Here is a 17,856-nt window from a genome sequence, read left to right as displayed (position 1 = left end):
GCTTTGAATGTGCTTGGTCGAGATCCATTGAGGGAGGATATAGATAAAAGGTGTGGATATCAAGACTTGATCCATCTGATACATTATCCTCAAGAACCCAAATTTCGCGAATGTGCTGGTGAGGAATTTCCAATTCAATATGTCATAGGTTTTAGATAGGTCGTGTTTCACCAAAGTTCCTTACTTCCTCGTGCTCTTCATAGAATGAATTATCTCCATGCGTCACTATGATTCCATAGAGGATTTGTATGCCTGCCACAAATCTAGATTGTTCTGAGCTAGTGATGTGCTGAAGTAGGGGGTTAAACCTTCAAATGATGACAAAGGACATGATCTTGGGGATCAAATTTCACAACACAATGGTCCTGAATCGAATAGGGTCATCAACCGCGTTCGACTTTGGGATTATAGAGACAAAGTTGGCATTCAATCCTGACTAGATTTGTTTCTGATTTGGTATTCCTCTATAATTTCAACGATATCCTTGCCAAGTGCCAAGAGGCCTTATATAATTCTGAGGTGAATCCATCTGGGTTGAGGGGCTTATTGTTTGAAAAGTCTTTCACCACCAACTCAACCTCCTCGAACTATATTTCTCTTAATCGAGCTTCATTTTCTTTAGATGTTATCGGCCTCAAATGTGCTCTGCCACCTAGTCAATGGCCTCAGTTCTGTCTTGATCCCCTTATGATAAAAGGCATGAGAATAAGGAGAGTAGCTCATTCTCCATATCATTGTGATTTACTACTTGATCTCCACCCCAAGAGGTTAGAGAGAATATTCTATTATGGTGGCGGTGGTTGATCACGGTGAGGTGGAAGAAGTGGGTGTTCCTTTCCCCTTCTCTCAACCATTGTATGTGAGATTTTCGTCTCCATATAATTTCTTGTTGTTTCCGTTGCTCCTCGATCTCCTAGATGAGCTTTCCTTCCTCTTCCGTGAGGGCCTCTAATCTTCCTTCCAAAATGATTTATCCCTGTATAGATGCCATCTTTTCCTCCAAATGATTTTTTCTTGTGTATTTCCCTGAAGACTTGTTGATTCCAGGCTTTGATCTTCTGATTCAACTCTTTCAGTTTCCTTTAGAATGTTTTCATCCTACTATCAACCTGCACTATAATGTCCTATCACCATTGTTCCAGTTTGTTTATAAATTATGAGTGTCAAATCCAAAATCTCTAAAAGTGGAAGTGTTTGTTAGCAGGGTCAGATTTTAGGTCAATCTCTAATTAGATGGGCCAGTGGTATGACCCCATACTTGGAAGAGTCTTAGCCTCAATATAGACATCCCTCACCAAAACCTCCTCTGAGAGGAGGAATTTGTCCAGCTTGCTTGCGGTTTTTTATGAACCTCCCCTCCTATTGTTCCATGTGTGAGCACCATTCCAAGTCTCTACTTTAGCTAGTCTTAAGTCATGGATGATGTCATTAAATAGTGCTAAAGATGGATTCGGGCATCTCAAACTCCCCCCCCCCGTTTTTTTCCTCCAGATTACTGAACATTGAAATACACCCCTACTATCCAACAAGCATCTAGTAGGGATTGCTTCAACTTTCTCAAGTGCTCCAATAATTTTTCTTTTTGTGTTGGTATGGGAGGTCCATAGACTGTAGTTAGAGTGGACCACTCCTCAAACCCCAGGCGAGAAAACCTACTCATCAGGTGTTGCCCTGTAGCCATAATATCATGGAATAACACCTTATTTGGGTCCCAGAGTATGACCAATCCCCCCGTTGCCTGTGGGCGTCAATGACCATTACCTTACAACCCCTCCAATATTTATGCCTTATTCCTTCTATACTATCACCTGCAACTTTAGTTTCTTGTAGCAACATAATCTTTAGTTTCTCTTTAACGATTTTTTTATTTGAGATAATAGAGATTACTTGGATTGTTTAAGTCCCAAATGTTCCATGATATGATCTTCATTAAGTAATGCGAAGTAAGTGGGGGTAATACTTTGTGAGTTGGCTCATTTGGCCATAGTTAAGAAAAAAATCCCCTCCTTCCTTTAGCATTTTTGTTGACGATTTGCACCCCTTCTTACCTTTGTCTACCTTGCTAGATCCGCCTGAGGGGGGATGAGCTGACCCCCTTCTTTTCTTTTGCTTACATTCTTTCACTCTCCTTTGAGCTTGGCTAGCCTAGTGCGCCATTGGAAAAACAAATATCGAAAGTGCATTAGTTGATTAAAAGGTATGTCCTTGAAATCGACCTTAAGCTAGACCTTGAAGAATTCCAGCATGGTTTTCCCATCGGTTCTCAATCTATTATGTTTCTCCCTGAGTTCAAGGATTTTTCTAGTGTGGAGTAGGATATATTTGAGCTTTCAGTCTTCCTCAAGATCTTCCGATGTTTTTCATTTTGGATTTATTTTCTCTATTTCCTTATTTTTCAGCTGGTCTACATCCATTAGTTCGATCACCATTTGTTCTACATGGCTCTCATTGTCTCCATGGATTTCTGTATTCTCCAATATTGTAAGGGGGTTATTGTCCTTTACCTTCTATGCCTTCGTTGGGCCTATATCTTGGTGTGGCCAGGTCAAATTCCGTGAATTTGATTGTGAACCTTAGATATTATGTTGTGTCCTCATCGAACTGACTTGAGTACCTTGGTAGTTCGACTATTTTTGACAGGTTTACCTTTGGTTGGGCCAACAGTTTGAAACTCCTCCTCATCCTTTATCTCTTTAACCTTTTTCTCCCCCGCTATTGTGAGTGGACAATCCCTGAAAAAGTGGCCATATTCATGGCAATGAAGACATTTAAATGGCACATGCTCATAATCAAGTGACTGGGTCGAGATCGTATCTTGGTATTCCAGATCTATAGACCCTAGTAAGGTTTGGCAGATTTTCATGTGAACTCATATCCGAGCATAAGACGCATGTCGCCTTCTCTTGTTAATCTCTGAGATCTTCACTAATTCTCCTATGGATTTTCCAATTCCCTTCAGTATTTCTGGTTCCCATAAGTCTTTTGGCAGGGAGAAGAGGCACACCCATATTGGAGCCACTAAGATCTTCTCTTTCTCCAGATTATAACGTTCCTCCTAGAAGTGAATGAATAGCCCTACATTGTCCATGAAATATGACTCATTCTTGAAAACCCTTTTTGGTCTGTCAGATCTAAGAAGATGATTGTAAAAAATCCTTTGGCTCTCAACCTAAATTCCACTGGCCCTTGTGGATTCCATTTTTCCTAATCCATTAAACAATCTCTTTTTCCTTTGGCCAAATCCCTAGGAACTTACAGATAATGGCATGGTCCTCAATGAGCTGGCGGATCTTCTCTAATTGATTATTTGGGATCATGAATTTTTGGTTTTGGACAACTTTTGAAAGGCAACGCCCTCGATCTTTGGCTTGCCATTGGGCTCCCATCATAGGTGATTCTGCTTCCTCCTTTCACCAAGCTGCCATACTTGTGCTATCGCCCATGACCTTATCGGCTCTGTTGACTGCACTTTTATAGGAGGACGTCGCCCCCTCCCCCACTCCTCCCCCAACCCCCCTTGAGGGGTCACTCATTGCTCGATCAGTGCAACTGCCCTCACAACCTCAGAAGGCCTCGAGGCTTGATGTAGATGTAACGAATTGTTTCCACCTACAACGAACTAACACCACATACAAAATTTTGAAACCCTCCAAATATTATAATTTATAATATTTTAATGCTATAAGACCTAATTATTACTTAGATAATTATTACAATTACATGAAAATTAATATTAATATTAAATCCCTATCATACACTTAATAATTATTAATGTAATTAATAGATGCCTATCAACCACATTTACTAATATAATTATGCATGTGATTATTAAATACTTATCAACATATATCTACCACATTTATTAATATAAATAAATTATACTTAAACAATTTAAATCTAAAAATTAATAAAAACTAAATTTCACTAATTGAATCCCTGCACAGAAGAACCACTGCAACTAAGGCTCATCGTTTTGACGAGCACGCTTGTAGGTTTCAAAGTTGAAGTCATATCTGACATTTCTTAAAAGGTGCAGAGATTCCACCACTATTCCGGCTTTTGCTCAGATTAATCAACTGTCACCTGGTCAAGAAATATAGCCATTGGATGTTCTGCTCTGACTATTTAATATCCAAAGTGAGATATGTTCCTTCAACTTGTCCTGATGATGAACCACACTGGTTGGTTCGAAACGCGTCGACAAAGCATCCCAATGTGATTTTTGCTGAAGAATCTTCTCTCAAACTTGATATGGATCACAGAAGCCTAAATTCAATAATTGAATCCCTGCACGGAAGAACCACTGCAACTAAGGTTCATCGTTTTGAACAGGCACGCTTGCAGGTTTCAAAGTTGAAGTCAGATCTGGCATTTCTTAAAAGGTGCAGAGATTCCACCACTATTCCGGCTTTTGCTCAGATTAATCAACCATTACCTAGTCAAGAAATATAGTCGTTAGATGTTCTGCTCTGACTATTTAATATGCAAAGCGAGATCTGTTCCTTCAACTTGTCTTGACAATGAACCACATTCCAATGTGATTTTCGCCGAAGAATCTTCTCTCAAACTTGATATGGATCACAGAAGCCCAACTTCAATAATTGAATCCCTGCACAGAAGAATCACTGCAACTAAGGTTCATCGTTTTGAACGGGCACGTTTGCAAGTTTCAAAGTTGAAGTCAGTTCTGGCATTTCTTAAAAGGTGCAGAGATTCCACCACTATTCCGGCTTTTGCTCGGATTAATTAGCCGTTACTTGGTCAAGAAATATAGCCGTTGGATGTTTTCCTCTGACTATTTAATATGCAAAACGAGATCTTCCTTCAACTTGTCTGAACATGAACCACACTGGTTGGTTCGAAACGCATCGACAAAAGCATCCCAATGTGATTTTCACCAAAATCTTCTCTCAAACTTAATATAATATCATTAATATTAAGAAATTAATATACTATTATCTATATTAATATTTAAAATACAACACCCATATCAATCCTAATAACTCAACTAATACATATTTTATAAATCTGCTACTGCTCATTATTAATATATTAATATTAAAAAGTGAATATAAAATTAAATATATTAATATTAAAAAGGCAATGTTCCCCTCAAAACCATGTTCGAATCACTTTAAAGCGATCTGAATGTTTAGAAAAACAATCTTACCTATTAAGAACATGCGTAAAGAATTTTGTACGGAGCTAGTAATAAGCACACAGAGATCCAACATATACATCTATGTAGATTAAATACTTGTATACGACTGGTCCATATGTTAAAAATATAAACTATTAACATTGATTAATATAATAAACAAATATTAATATTATATATTTAAATCAATTTGTAAAATTACACAATTTTACATTGAAACTATAAATTTTACTCAAAAGATAATTTTTAAAATAGAAAAAGATAATTTATAAAATAATTTGAATTCTTATTTGTAAAAGGTTACCTTTATTTACATTTATATTATTAAGTTATAAAATAATTTGAATTTTATTTTTAAAAGGTTACTTTTATTTACATATTTATATTATTAAGTTGTCTATTGTTCTAAACATCAATTTAGATTCATTTAACTTATTTACATTTACATTATTAAGTTCTTGTGTAAATATTACTTTAGATTCATTTAATTTTAGATGAGGAGAGGCTTATTGAAATGTTAAAAAAAAATGTATTTTAAGAAATTTGATCTCTAAAAATTGAGTAGATTTGGAATTAAGATAGATCTAACCTAATTTAACTATTAATTATAATTATTTAATTATTTTATTTTTATTTTTATTGAGTAGAGAGACTCATTCTACAACCCAGTGCCAAGGTTATGTGTAAGACATAACCCACTGTGAGGGTGATGTGTAAGTATGTTTGTCCATCTTAAAATAAAAATAAATCTCTAAATAGAAACTCAATGTTAGCTATAATAATAATAATAATAAAATATGTTATACATAATTAATTAATTGTGCATATGACCTAATATAATTTTATGTAAAATAATTAGAAGTAAGAGAATATGTGAGTAAGATGTTTAAACTTTGAACTTTTCCAAAACATTTTAACAGGTGATATGAACTTCATATATATCTATATATTAAAAAAAAATGTTAAAAGAAAATATCAATACACATGTTATGTAATCTCTATAACATTCAAAAATACAATTTAAACAATAAATTACACATTATTTTTTCGCTAGAAAATAAGTTTACACTTAAAAAAAATTGATGAGAATAAACTCATATTGTATCTATGCTTAAAACAAATTTATGCTGATTTTATTTTTACCTAATGAAATATAATTGAAATATTTACATGAAGTTACATTATATTATAATGTCTCTATCATATTGGAGAGCGCCTTTTGCACGAGGAAAACTAACCATAATTTCTCTACCATATTGGAGAGCACCTTTTGCACAAAGAAAACTAACCATGGTCGCAAAACACTCTTGCATCAAATTGGAGAGCACCTTATGCACGAGGAAAACTAACCATCAAGAATGACTCAGTGTAAAAAGATGTGTTTCTGCCTATGAATGAGAATATATTTAATAAGCTTAAGAAGAAAAAAGAATTCAAACATGCCATACATTTCTAGATTCACTTACATATCAGATGCAGATAAACTTATATATCCATAAACAAGGCCAGACACGACCTTTTCAAGGGTGGGAGGAATTGAAGTTATAGAGATGGGAAGGCAGGTGAGGTCGGGCCATTGCAAGAAGAGGGTATGTTTTAGGAGATGTCAGCCCAAATATGTCGCCCATGTCCAAGTCTTTAGGGTTTTGCCCACCAGGCAGCTTCCACTAGAATCCATGGATGAGATTAGCCAGAGATATTTGAACAACTTTAAGTCCCAAATTATATCCTGGACACGTTGACGAACAACCTCGTGTTCGCAGGAATGTCGTATCTTGCGATTCTGCATGCCTGAGTGGAGAGACGGGGGACGAGCCACTGGATGGAGCCTCATTGTCTCCTTCACTATCCACTGCAGATAATCTAGCTCACAAAAGTGTTTGATGTTAAAATGATTAAAGTTCGTATTATACCATAGTTCTTGGTTACATGTCACTACGCAGTTTACAGTCTCTGGAAAAATCTCCCTCAAATAACATGCCCGGGCCTCTACATTCTAGGTTAAAATAATGCTGCACCTGCCTCTCTATCCAGACATCTTAGTACACTACAAACCACTCTTAACTTTCAAAGTTGTCCTCGAAGTCCCAACTTTTGCCAACCTCCAAGGTATTTCAGATTCCACTTTGCCAACAAACCATCAGATATTTCCTACCGAGATAGACAAACTTCGTCCTTCACGTCCATAGTGGTGCTCAGAGGAAAGTCCAGAGTGGTGTTGAGGGGAATGCCGAACTCGTAGTTTGAAGCATCCACGAGATAAGAAATTTCCACCTCTGCGTCTGAATATAGGGTTTGGACTTCTCTGTCCGTACAAATACTGAGGCCGCCGAAGTATTCGTATATAATGGTTTTGCGCAATGTGAATATGGTTTTGTGATTGAGCCTCTATAATCGTACAATGCAAGAAGTGGTGAAGCCCTATTAGGTTGCAGAGCTTGGTTAGAGACATGCCCTTTCTCTCCACTATTTGCCAAGTCTAAGTAATTCCCAAAATCAATTTCTTAATTTTTTTGCATTGGCTTGTCTTTCTTGTTGAAGTTTTTGTTATCTGGGTTTGCGTCCTCTGATTTCTCCTAAAGATGAATAAACATTGAGGCAGTATGAAAACCTTCGAAAAACCTGACCAGTCTATGTGAGGTTGTTGGAGTAGGATTATTCCTGTTTTCTATATCTCTCTTTATAATGTGAAAAATAATGAGATCATGATTCTACAGAGATGAGTGGTCGTAAGAAAAACGAACAATACATTTTTTCCCAATATTTTTTAGTTACATTTATCTAAAATTAAGATCATATGGAAAAAAAAATTTCCTCAAAAATAAAGAACCTTTATAGGGTTGGACTCTTATCTTTGAGTGAGCTAAATTTATATTTATTGTTTATGAATATAATGATCAAATTCTTGGAACATTCACTTGAAATTCACAACATTTAATTACTTGAATCAAATAGCCGTTGGATGTTTTGCTCTGAGTATTTAACATGCATGCTGGATCTGATTCTTCAACTTGTCCTGACAATGAACCACACTAGTGGGTTCAAAACGCGTCGACAAATGAAATTTCATGTGATTTACGCCGAAAAATCTCTCATAAAATACTTGAATCAATTTATTGGACCACAACATTTAATTACTTGAATTAATTTTTTGGACTTTATATTTTTTTGTTCATCTTTTTCATTTTTGTTATAATGATTGATGATTTGTTTGATTGTTATTTGGAAATAATTATGCGTGATTTTTTTTTTTGTAAATCAGCGTGTTGGTATTAATTCATAGAATACATAAGGTACAAAAAGGTCTGCTCGCACAGACTAATGAGAAGCTTCCTTGCCCGTTTACAACGCTTATGAGCCACTAAAACTCTGGCTATCGACCCCCAGGCATACCACGCAGGGTAGCACTTAGAAGGGCTGGAGACTACAAAACAGAGTGCCCTTTCCGGCGACTGGGTAGAAAGACAAAAATAAAGCCAGAGGGACTTCAGAGACAAAAAACAAGTCAAAACAGGAAAAATGACCAGTAACCTTGAGAACAGAGACAAAACAAGTCATAACAGAAATAACAAACTGAAGCTGACAAGCCATTATAGCTTAAGGATGACATAATCTTTGGTAGGAGCTTCCGGGTTGGCCAGAGCAGTCGAAATCCCAGGTTGAGTAGTGCGCTGACTGGTAAGCTTCCCCTTACTGGTTCTTGTAGCTTCCTCCGCGACCTCCCCCGCACCTGAGGGATCCTGACAGATGGTGTGCCTAAGTAGACTGATTAAAACACTCATTTTTTGTGAGAGAGTGTCTACTTGCTGAACCAGGGCACTGAGCTTAAAATCTGGGGCGTCCAGTTTCGCCGTGTGTTTTGTATAGATAAGGGAGATAGCTTGATGAGTCTGATTGATGTATTCTCCTTGCATGCTAATTCCCTTGGTTAGCATAGTCTTCATTCTCCACATCTCAGCCCAAGTGCACACAAATTGAGTGGCCCTAGTGGTTGTTGTTCCTGGATCTTGAATCCACTCCACCTCCTTCTCCAGATCCTGCTCCTCCAGATGCTCTTCCTCCTCAGCGAAAATGGCTTCAAGCTCCTCAATCTTACGCTTTTCTTTTAGGGAGGTCCGTGTTTCATAGGAGTCCCGAGCATTCTGAATATCTTTGTTAGACGAAGCATTTCAGCTACCCTCACGAGCCATACTGCTATGTCGGAATGCAGAAACTCTGAGACTTCTGAAATCACAATTGAAGCTATGAAGCTTTCCGTGGGAAGGCAAAGTGGCACACTTCTGGTGGGAGGCCTTAGTTATAGTAGATGGTAACCTTGATCAGCCTAAGGCTTCCCACTTCACCGTCGGATGAGCGCATGTCCAGCCATAATAGTTGCTGCTCCAATTCCCACATTTCTGTTCATGATACGAATCCTGATTATTAACTCTGTCCCGCCTGAGCCAATTTGTGGTTTGCCAAGTGTCTCCCTTTGTGATTTGATGTCGGTGTTGCCCATATTTTTTGCTCGAAGTGCGCCTTGGAACTAGTACTATGTCCGTCTGAATTAATTCTCACTTCTTCTCTTGTACTTCCTAGGTCTGCCACCCACTTCTCCTATTGTCCCTTCGATTGGTTGTTTTCATTCACTGACTAAGGGGAGATCCTTCGTACCCCTTCCCACTTCTTCCGTTAAATTATGTCTCGCCTCGAAAGAAGAGTGCACCTATTCCGAAGTTTGGTGCATGTGACCTCAAGCCAACAGGTGTCCAGGTAAGCTGAGGGATTATCAATTCCGTAATTTGCCAAATGATCTGCCACTACATTCGCCTTTCTTCTCACTGCATGAAGGATTAGCCCGTCCAGGCATGCTAGGTGATCCGCGATGAGTTCTATAACCTTAGCAAGCCTCCAATGCTTCGTGACCTTACTTGGCTTAGCTCCTGTGTACATTCTTCTTGCTGCCGTGATCACCAGTTGAGAATCCCCTTCCACCACGGTGGCTCCAACTTTCAGTCGTCTAAGAATTCTCAATCCTTGCTCAAGCGCTGCAAATTCCATTTTGTTATTAGTCCCTTCACCCAACGATTGACTAAAAATATGTTTAATTTCACCTTTGTTGTCTCTGAGAACACTGCCAATGCCTGCAGGTCTTGGATTTCCCCTGAAGGCCCCATCAAAGTTGAGTTTGAGGAAGCCTGTCGGTGGAGGAGTCCAGGTATTCTCATTGGTACTTTGCTGTTGTCGATAATTTGATGAAAACTTGATGGCTCCCATGTTAATATCAAAAGCTTTCAGAATCTGTGAGTCCGAGATTGAGATGTTCTTGTCCTGTTCCGCTTTCCCTTTGGCGAGAGCTATTTGTTTGATGTTTTTCAAAATTGTATCTTTTGTAAAGTTTATGCCTCTTGTTTCATTTAGGAATACTCGCCTGTTTCTTTCTTTCCAAATTGTCCAAGCTATAAACCCTGGGATGAGTTTCCAGATTGTATTTACAAATTGGGTATTGGAGAAATTACCTCTCCAATTCTCTATGGTTTCCTGAATTTAGTTCCTTACCCTATCCGTCTTCTTAAGAATGGTTTCCATCAAATTCCATAGACGGTCTGCCCATTCACAAGTATTGAGGATGTGATTCATGGTTTCCTCCTCAATTCCACACATTGGGCAGCAAGATGGGCCTATGAACCCTTTTTTCCTGAGGTTCTCCCAAGTAAGCATTCTTCGGTGCATCAGAAGCTAGAGGAACGTTTTAATCTTCAACCATAGTTGAGCATCCCACACTTTGTGGTGCCAATTGACCTTTTCTTCCTGCTCAATACCTTCTATATATATTCTTGCTTCTTTGAGTGTGAAGTTTCCCCCTTCAAGCTTGCCCCAGCGTAATTGGTCATTATCCCCTACTGTCCTTATCCTTCTTTTGGCCAGCTCTATTTTCAGTTCCCTTAAACTATTGTTTTCTTCTATCAAAGGTTCTATCTCACCGAATATCCATCTTCTCCATGCTTGGTCATTTTCATTTGGTTTCCAGTATTGGTTCACTGTAGTTCTCCCTAGCTCTTGGTTTCTTCTTTATATATCTAAGAATTCAGGGCTTTCCAGCTTAGGGAGTTGTTGCCATGCATCTTCCTAGAAAAGGGCAGTCTTTCCATTTCGAATTTCCCAAAAACTTTGCTCCTGAATTATATGTCGGTTAGTTCTCGCCATGTTCCAAATTGGAGAGCCTTCTGGAGTTTCTTACATTCGGATTAAGTTCTGCAGTCTGTAATTGTGAGCATACTTCTCTTTCCAATGTTTGGCCCATGGTAAGTTGGGTTCTTTTAGCCACCTCCACCATAATTTTGCTCCATAGGCACAGTTAATAGTGAAAGGGTCTTGCAGATTCAACCCTCCCAAATGCTTGGGTTTGCAAAGCTTATCCCACGCCATTAGAGACCATTTCTTCTTCCCTGAATTACCCGACCAGAGAAAAACCCTTTGGATGACCCTTATCTTCTGAAGAATCCCTTTGGGAGCTGGGAGAATGGACAACATGTAATGCGGAATGGCCTGGAGGATAGCTTTGGTGAGGACAAGGCGACCTGCGAAGTTAAGGGTTCTGTGTGTCCAATGATGACATCTTTTTTCCAGGCTAGCTAAAAGTTTTTCCCAGTGCAATTTCTGCCAGGGCTTGTCAGTCAGTGGAACGCCGAGGTATCTCAAGGGGAGGTTGCATCTTTTGAAGCCTAAGATGGATGAGAGATTCTTCTGAACTGCTAGGTACGTATGAAAAAAGAAAATAGAGGATTTTGATAGATTAATCTCCATACTTGAGACTTTGCTGAAGAGATTGAGAATACTCCTATATCCCATAGCTTCTTTGACCGAGGGTAAACCATGTAGCATTGTGTCATCTACAAACTATTGATGTGTTGTTGTCGAGCTTGTGGGCAAGGGTTGGAGTCCTTCAATGATACCCTCCTCTTTAGCTTTTCTGATTAGTCTGCTTAAACCTTCCATTAAAATCACAAAAAGGAAGGGGGATAAGGGATCACCCTGCCTTAAACCATGCGAAGGAGAGAACTGGGTTGATGGTGCTCCATTCACCAGTATTGAAAATCTAGTGGATTTGACCAAAGCTAGGATCCAGAATATCCATTGTTTAGCAAAACCGAAGGCTTCTAAGATAGTTTTCAGATAGTGCCAGTTTACCTTATCATAAGCCTTTGAAAGGTCTAACTGCATCATCATGCCTGCTTTCTTCTGTGTTTGAAGAGTATGAATCATCTGTTGTGCTAGTATGATATTGTCCAAAATCTGTCTCCCCTCTACATAGCCAGATTGCTCTTTCGAAATAATACCTGGAAGAATGGGTTTCATTCAATTGGCTATGACTTTAGAAATAATCTTGTATAGGACATTGCATAACGCAATTAGATGAAACTTTGACGGCATGTTAGCTTCCTCCTCCTTTGGAATAAGGGCAAGGAAAGTAGAGTTGAGGGACTTTAGGATTGAAGAGGAGCGCCGTGAATCCTCCACTACTTCCCATACCTCTATCTTGACTATTTCCCAACAGGATTTGTAAAAGTCTATGGTAAATCCATTAGGTTCAGGTGCTTTACCATTTGGAATATATTTTACGGCCTCTTCCACCTCTTCCAAGGAGATTTCTTGATTTAAAGCTATGTTTTGCTCCTCCGTGATTAGCTTGGGGATGGAAGTTATAAGTTCCTCAATGGCCTCCTCTCTGTCGATCTCTATTTCCTGAGTAATGCTGTTGAAATGGGTTGTAAGAAGGCTTGAGATTTCTTGATGAGTCTGAACAGAGGTTCCCTGATCATCTTTAAGGCTTAGAATTTTGTTAGCCCCTCTGTGATCAATGGCAGTTCTATGAAAGAATTTAGTGTTCTGTTCGCCTTCCTTAAGCCATTGAATTCAGGACTTTTGCTTCCAAAGTGTTTCCTCCTGTTGGCATCGTAGCTGCTAGTCCTGCATTAGCTTCTGTTCTCTGTTCATAGTTTCTTGGTCTATGTTCCCTTGAATCCATCCTTCATGAATTTGTTCCATTTGCTCCTCCAGTTTATTTTTTTCTTTAAATATATTCCCAAAGACTTCATGATTCCAGACTTTGATTCTGGCTTTGATGTGTTTCAGCTTAGCCTGTAGAAGATACAGTTTGGTTCCCCTTATGCCTAATGGTTCTTTCCACCATTGCTTAATTGTCTGAATGAACTCGGGATGAGTGAGTCAGAAATTTTCAAATTTGAAAGGTTTATTTCTGGGGGTACCTTGGATTGCTGCAGTCATTGAAATGGGCCAATGGTTCGACCCTCTAGTGGGAAGAATGTCTGGTTCAACAGTGATCCCTTCCAGGAGAATAGTTTCTATTACTAAAAATCTGTCTAGACGAGAGGCTATTTTCCTTTCAACTCCCCTTTTGTTGTTCCACGTGAAAGCTCCACTCTTAGGGAAGACATCTACTAGACTGGCCAATCTGATGAAGTCTAGGAAAGCTTCAGAGTCCCTGTTGAGCTTTCTGATACCTCCTCTCTTCTCCGTGAGCGAAGTGATCATATTGAAATCACCTCCAAAGATCGCCTTAGCTTGAGGATATCTAAGCTTTAAGTTGGATAGTGTTCTTAGTAATAGTAGTTTGGCCTCTAGTTTCTGAGGGCCATAGACATTAGTGCATAGATATGCTTCTGAATTCCCTACTATTTGAACTTCTATAGATATGTAAGATTTGGCAGCTTCAGAGGAAATGAGCTGGATTACCTGTGGATTCCACATAATGACCATGCCTCCCTCCCATTCATTGCTTGTTGTTTCCAAGTATTCCATACGTTTACCTAGTTTTTTGCCGATATTGACCATCATGTTGCTTGAACAATTAGTTTCTTGCACAAACACTATGTCTGGTTGTTCCTTTTGGACCTTCTTCTTTAACAAAAGCTGTTTTTTTTTGCTATTTATCCCACTAGAATTCCAAGAAAGAACTTTCGTTTTAAACAAAGTTTAGGAGGTTAGTTAGAATGCCTAAAGGGCCTTCATCTTACGTGAATTTAAGAGCATTTGTCCCAGTTCTTGTAATGCCTCATTGTTAGTCCTTCTTCCTCTTTTCTTCTGGTGCTTGGAATTGTTGGAGGTTTGATGTAGTCCCTGCATGCGTACCCCTAGCCCTTTTGCTGTTCCCAAGCACTTACTCTGCAACTCCATCTTTTCCTGTTGCCATGCTATGAATATGTCGTTGATTCTATTTACCTCCTCTTTCGATATGTGTTCCATTCCCTTCTTTTTCAAGTTTTCAACCATATTTGGTAGATCCATGCCTTCTTGCTCTAGCATGTCGCTTAATTCCATATCTTCGAGCCCGATTTTGTTGGTTAACATCTCTGAATCTTCTTCTACCCCCTCTATTGTTTCTTGAACCTGATGGGTGATATTTGAAGGTTTCGTCACCAGTTCGTTCATTTCTGGTGTTGTTGTAGTTCTGCCTATTTCCGTTGCTTCTTGTTTTTTATTGTTATCCTCTGACTCTGTTTCTGTTTCTAGCACTTCAAATGCATTTCTTGTATTTCCATGTGAAGTGCTTGCTTTAATCTGGTGTTTTTTATTTGCTCTCTGTTTGGCCTTCAGTCTTGTAAAGACTTCTTTGTTCTTGTCTCCTTTGTTTTCCTTGTTTTCCTTTTCCATTTTGTTCATTGGGCATTCTCTGATTAAATGACCATGCTCATGACATTTTCTACATCGGAACAGGATTTTCTCATAGTCTATGGCTTGGAAATAATCTTCTTATCTGTATTCCAGCTATAGGCTTTCATGTAATGCTCCTGAAACATCCATCTCTACGTAGATTCTAGCACAAGAGGTATACCTTTTTTGTAATGTCGCATTTGAGGCTTTGATGAAGGTCCCTAGCTTGTTTCCTATTTGTTCCAGTGCTGCATGTCCCCAATAGTCAATTGGAAGAGAGAAAAGGCGTATCCATACTGGTACTTGCTTGAAAGTTTCCTTTTCTGGTGCGAAGTTGGGTTTCCATGGTCTCATGTAAAGACCTACTGAGGCAAAGAAATACGACCCTCCATCAAATAGTCGATCCTTGTCTTCCAGATTGGAGGAAAATACTGTAAAGAAACCCTTGGCTCCTAGGTGTAGCCTTACATCTCCTCCGGGTTTCCATTATTGCTTTATCCATATGCACAGTGCTCGCTTTGTTGGCCAAAACCCCATGAACCTGCAGATCATTGCATGTTCAACCATGTGGTCATGGTACGCTTGAAGTTCCAGATCAGAAATCACTACCCTTAGGGTTTCTATGGCCTTGGGTTTACACAGACCCTGGTTTTTTTTCCCAATGGTCGCTGACGTTGTTCCTTCTTGTTCCTTGTTGTCTTGATTTAGAACCTCTTCCTCTGCCGCTACTTGTTCCCTTTTCGGCTTGCTTCCTTGAGAAAACTATGCTTGGGAAGGATTTGTGCTATTTTTGTATGCTGTGCTTTTGCTTTCAACATTTTCTTTCAGTTTCTTGGTATTTGTACCTTCATTATTCCTCTTCCCCTTATTGGTTGGATTCTCCTGACCTGACTTCTCATACCCTAATATCTGCACCCTGTCCTATGTTGTCTTCTTGTTCATCATTATTTGTTTGTATGATGGGGTCCCAATGGACCCCGCGTTTTCCATATGTCGGGTCAGAGTTTTCCCCCTTCTGCAAAGCCCTACTGCTCTGGCCCTGTTCTCCTCCAGAGTAAGAACTAATGTTGCAGTCATAGTCGTGATCTTCAAACCCTAGTTCCTTCCACTCGCGTGATTTTTATTATTATTTTAATAGTTGAAAGAAAAAAAAATGGACAAATTTATTGTGCATATATATTTGTTAAATAAAATAAAATTTGATTTTTAAAATTAGTTTATCATTATGGAGTTTAATTTTTAATTCTTTTTATTTAATCAAAGAGATTCACATTTTGAATTTTATAATTTGTAAAATTTTGAATTTATTAGTTTGTAAAATACTTCATATTTCATGCCACAACCTTTATCAATTAAACTTCCATACAAAACTAATCATAATCTTATGATTTCTTTATTTTAAAAGCTATAATTTAGAACATGTTATGCTATTACATATTAAAATAGTGTACTTGATTGTTCCAAGTATGTGTTTATATATGATTTTCGGTTAGAGATTTTTTTTCCATAGAAGACATTTATAGCTTAGTGAAGGTATTAATGCTCACCACATACAGTGTGAGAAAATTGGAGCTCATGTAACAATATTTACATTCACTTTATTTTGATGTGAGAGCAAATATGAATATAATTTGCAGAAGTTAGATAAAACTGGTAAAGATAAATGTTAAAAGTCATGTGAAGAGCACTTCAAATATAAAGCCATCAGAGAAAAAATTGTTGATGGGTAAGAGGACCTGTCAAATTCAATCCCTGGTACAAGTTGTCTGACAATTGACGTGATATATATGATATCCATCTCATTAAAACAGGGTTAGAATTTCAAAATAGACCTAGTAATTTGACGGTTTTCACACTTTAAATGACTTCACAATAGACAATTATTCAAATTCCATCTTTGATTAGAGAACATCTTGACGTTATTCATTGACGCCTACAATACTTTTGCTTCTATGTGCATAATTTAATTTTGTTTTTAAGGTTATTATGTGAACATTTTAGCATTAAAAGATTTTAAAATCTCTTTATATTTTAAGTTTTTTCTTTAAAAATCATGGAAATTTAGCTAGATTTTGATAAAATGTGGTAGGGATTTGTGTAAATTTAAGTTACATTTTTGAGTGCCTCAAAGGTTTTTGATGGTGCTAAATCTATTTCTACCATCAAAAACATGATTCAAACACTACTAGTGCAAGATTTTTTTAAATTTTGTTGCACGGATTCCAGCCGTGTAACATACCCTGATAACCTCACATGTAAAAGCAGGGAGTTAGAATTTTTTACACAAATTACCCACAAGTAATTGTCCAAAATCACTACTCCACATTCCTCATTAACCATTAGATATAATGTTCATTAGTACATAAAGTAAATCTCAATAGAGGACAGTAAGTTGCATAACCATTGTCAACCACTGTTGTAGTACATTAACATAAATTGTCTAATGAACCTTGCATCCATTTCATGATTTCCTTAACCATATTAATTATTCACATACTTGACTTTATGATTATCACATCAAATAAGGAATCAACATCATCAAGGATTTCAACATCATCAAACTGGCACAATAAGCAATCACATCATTGAACATCGATATACCCTGGAAACCCCGTAGGGTGAAAACCAGCAAACATTTAATCTTATTATTAAACGCTCGTGAGGGTTTTCACCCCTCACTCAATGGCTTATAAGGGATTCCATCCCTTATCCATGGTTATCAATTATTACAATGAAATATCATTAAAATGTCACATAACTAGCTAAAAGCTATTACATTTTCCATGAAACCCTTTACCTACATATCACCACTCTCTACATCCTTGTGGCATGATTATTCTATCCATGTACGATTCCGCAACTCGTACCCATGAGCGTGGACCATTATTTATTCACCTACCACAATGTTAAACATCATTTTTCTTTGGCACAAACTGCCATCATTTCCTGTCATTGTTGCTGTCAACAAGCTTTGGCAACAAGATTAGTTACAATATTAATCATTCAATAATCAGTCTCTAAAAGTGATATTTTGACATCTACTC

The sequence above is a fragment of the Pinus tabuliformis genome, chromosome 7 (assembly GCF_031772625.1).
Source record: "Pinus tabuliformis cultivar Carrire ecotype Pingquan chromosome 7, CPIR1, whole genome shotgun sequence".
NCBI classification, from domain to species: Eukaryota; Viridiplantae; Streptophyta; class Pinopsida; order Pinales; family Pinaceae; genus Pinus; species Pinus tabuliformis.
This window is presented reverse-complemented; position numbering follows the sequence as displayed.